Source organism: Engystomops pustulosus, chromosome 4, assembly GCF_040894005.1.
Source record: "Engystomops pustulosus chromosome 4, aEngPut4.maternal, whole genome shotgun sequence".
NCBI lineage: Eukaryota > Metazoa > Chordata > Amphibia > Anura > Leptodactylidae > Engystomops > Engystomops pustulosus.
The window spans coordinates 165,659,723-165,664,022 of NC_092414.1; positions in this window are offsets into that span (position 1 = coordinate 165,659,723).

Below are 4,300 nucleotides of genomic sequence, written 5' to 3' on the forward strand. Positions count from 1 at the left end.
GGCCTTAATTGGCAGTCTCTGTAAGGAGAACTCTTACTTTCCAACACCTTACACAAACATGCCCTGATCATAGTGACCCACAGAATACAGGGAAAATATTATATATACTGTACAATGAATAACGGAATTGATATTTTTTTATCCCATCCAACCCCAGAGTTAATTTATGCATTTCATCTCTAAGTTAAGAAATGTCATCATTAAATTATACACACACGAAAATGGTGTCCTTAAAAAATACAATTCATATTGGTAAAGGTTCTGGTGGACATAAAACCTAACAATGGCAGGATCCATCAGACTGCCTATAAATGTAAACTTGATAAACACTGTGTAATATGCTGCAATATATTTTCATTGTAGTATTGTATGCCAGTAATCAGGTCTAGTGGCACTACAAAAAAAAAGTACCGTAAAAGCAAGTCCTCAAAAGTTATAGCTTTAGGAATGCAACAGTGGAAAAAAAACTGAAAAAAATGGGATGGATATTAAGGCATACAACTGTGTGATCACTAAGGGGTTAAACAAAAACTTAATTGTGAAATCAAGTTTTATATATATTGTACCTTTCATCCTGATTATCACATATTTTATCTTTGGAAAACGTGGTGAATTTATGATTTTAATGATGCAGTATAATCGGTATAAACTGTATAATCTGTCTCTTTTGAAAAACTTGGCTCATCCAGACTCTAAGCTTTGTCTTGCTAAATGTAGTAATATTGTGAACAACTTCCTTATTGGAATTATGTTAGCAGTCAGGATACTCGGAGAAGTAACATTGCAGAGCAACATTAGATTATGATGGAATTCACCGTGGTTTTTAATGGTCTGGTTTTCACATGTATTTTTTTTAAACCAAAAGCAAACGTAGACTAAAAAACGAGGATGGGCACCTGTCATTTGTAATCTCACTCCCACAGAGACTAAGTTTTATCTTGCATGTGTAAATATACCCTAATGTTTTATTCACATATCAGTGATTTGAGCCAAAACTAGCAGTGGAGATATCACATGGATAAAATATCATGGAAAGATTTGCACCTGTTCTCTTTTTTTACTCACTCCTGGTTTTGTTTCACAATAACTAATACATAATTCTGATGCAAAACACTCACATGTCTGTAACTAAATGTTCATAAGGCACAAATTTTAACCTTTGCTGCGTGTGTCTGCTGTAACCAGCCTTTCATGCTGAGTTCTTTTTTTGAGCCCAACGCTACTCTTCCAACTCCGAACAGTGTGACTACTTTTGTGCGGAAGCACCCCTCTCTCTTACTCCAGTAGTGTTGTATCTAATGATCAGCACAACCACACACAGAGAGCATTACTTTAATCCATTACTCCTGCATTGGATGGTGCACTATTTTCCTCAGTGCTCTCCCATTTTGCATTTTTAAGACACACATTAAGGTTGCAGTTACACGTTCCGTTTTTCAGATGCAGTTTCTGATGCCCAAACCTGGAATGGAGTAAAAGTAGGAGGAGGAGCAGCACCTTTTAACCCCTTACCGCGCACCACGTCGGGTCCGGTGCATGGAGAGGGATCACGGGCTAAGATATATTGCATCAAAGACTAACCGGTAACTCCTGCATTGGATGCTACCACCAATTGCTGATGTTTTCCCGCCGATCGCTGCAGGCAATGCTGCCGGCGGTATCAAAAAGATGGCACTGCTTGGGCGCCATCTTGTCGAGGATTGCCGCTCCCCGTGACATCGGGGAGCGACGATCCATCACCGTGACAGCCTCGGGTCTTCCGAAGACCTGAGGCTGACTCGTATTAACCCTATCATTACCATGTGCTATCAGCATATTGTAATGAGTGAGGAGGAAAATCCACATATACTGCCATACTGTAGTATGGAAGTATATGATAGGATCGATCAGACAAACTAGGGTTAAAGTAACCTAGGTAGTCTGAAAAATAGTAAAAATAAATTAAAAAAAAAACAAAAAAACAGGCTGTTTCGCACTCGTAGCGCTTTGTCAAACCTCCTCCTCGTAATAGTATAACCATCATTTGAGATAATTTTTAATACTGGGGTGTCCGTGGGCTTTCCTACGGTACTAGAAATGGGTAAGACACTTGTCCTTAATACTTATTTCTACCGCTTCTACACACATTGGTTGTTATGAATTGTAAAATAACTATTTACATGAGATTACATTAGAGGTAGGCTAATCTTTAGTAGGTAGATATACCCTATACCAGTGATGGCAAACCTTTTAGAGCCTGAGTGCCCAAACTTCAACCAAAAGCCACTTATTTATTGTAAAGTGCCAGCACAGTAATTTAAGCAGTAATTTATTTCTCCTTGTTCTTTGACAACTTTCAATCGTTCAGCCTCCTAAAGACACCAATGCAGTTGAAAGGAGGACGGCAAATTTGCCTATCATTGTAGAAAGATTTTCCAGGAAGATTCTTTGAGTCCTGTCTGGTGAACTTCATGCTGGGGTGATGGCTTGGGTGCCTACGGAGAGGGTTCAGAGTGCCGCCTCTGGCACCAGTGCCATAGGTTCGCCACCACTGCCCTATACTGTGCATAGGGGAGTGGCCCAGCCGGACCTGTTTTTTATTGGGTTTCATCTACTTGCATCCATTGTAATTTACTTTTTAATGTGTTTAATAAAGGTTGATTTATAATTTTATATTGAGAACTGTGTAGCTTCTTTTCTCTTGTGGTAGTGTATTCAATATTGGGAGAAGTTCCGCATTTTTGAAGGTGGAAGGCTATATGCCTAGTCCCGTAATGTAGTAAAATGAAGATGAGGAATTTGATTGAAGTAACATTGTAACTAAGCGCCACTTTGTAGTATGTGTACAAACTGAGAAGAATTTCTTAATGAAACATATTAGAGAAATGTTCGCAATGCTAACTCTGAAAGTTGCAATTTAAAGGGAACCTGTTACCGCTGTTTGCAAAAATGTAGTCTTCGGCAGGTTCCCACAGAGCGCTTATAGCATAAGGACACCCTTTGTTCACCTAAAAGAATCTCTGCTCACAAAAAGATAAAATTAACTTTGGTTCTCTGCCTGGTATCCAATCAGAGAATCCAGCGAGTCGAAGTGGGCGTATTCTTGTTTTGTATTCATGTTTTGCTAAATGTACGATTTTTCTACTAAACACAACTAAACACAAAAGATATAATCCAATTTTTTTCAACTAATTTGAAGTACAATGTGTCATGAGAAAGCAATCTCAAAATCCCCTAATATGTTAAAGCGTTTGAAGGTTATAACCGAGCTTGGTCGGAAAGCCGTAAAGTAGCTTGGACCCTAAGGAGTTAATTAATAAGGAGAGAACTCTACATTACTTAATAGGCGGTTGTAGAACTCTACATTACTGAATTATAAATTAATTATGCTAAACTCTGCATTAATAAGTAAGTGGGGACTGTTGAACACTATATTAATTAGGTATTTCTTATAATAATTAGGAATTGCTGCTGAACGTTATATTCATAGGGGGCTGCTATGCTTTATATTAGTTACTGAGGAGGGTGTTACTGTGCTAAATATTAATTAATGAGGGGGTGTTACTGTGCTAAATATTAATTAATGAGGGGGTGTTACTGTGCTACATTTAATTCATGAACTGTGCTGTGAAACATACTAATTATTGAGGGAGTGAGGTGCTTCATATTATTTCATGAAGCAGTCTACTGTTGTGCTACATAATAATGAGGTGTTGCATTTGCTCTACATAAGGGACCCTATATTGTAAGTGACTGTGGGATCTTTAGGGGTACATTGTGGAGATGTGCTGCACAGAGCTGGAGACACCAAGGGGGCAATTTCATTAGCAATACCTTATGGCCAGAAGATGTCATTGGTTTACACCTAATAGAGATGAAGATCAGAACTGAGGAGTCCATCACAGAGGTAGCCGGAGCTGCACGTTGGCCACCTGGCCGCGTGCTTGCCCAGGTTACAGCCTGGGACAGCACGCCTTCATATGCATAGGGTCTTAGGTTGGCCAACATTTCTCTGTATTACATTGTAAAGATAATTGAAGTCTTACAACTAGGTGGAGTATGGTAGATTTGCTTTGACCTTGCAGATGTATAATCTTACACTGAACACTAAGGATATATCTGGCTGGAGCAAATGTTATCTTTTTTTCTGTAGGTGTATTAGGCATACCAGCTATATATTAACAGACTGATGTAAAAGTAGAGGTCAAGTACAGAAGATTTGGACAGACAATTTAATTGACTGATTTGCAACCTTTGCCCCAACTAGTTAAACTTTTACGAATTAACAGAACTGAAGTACAAGCTCCTACCTCTGAATTGT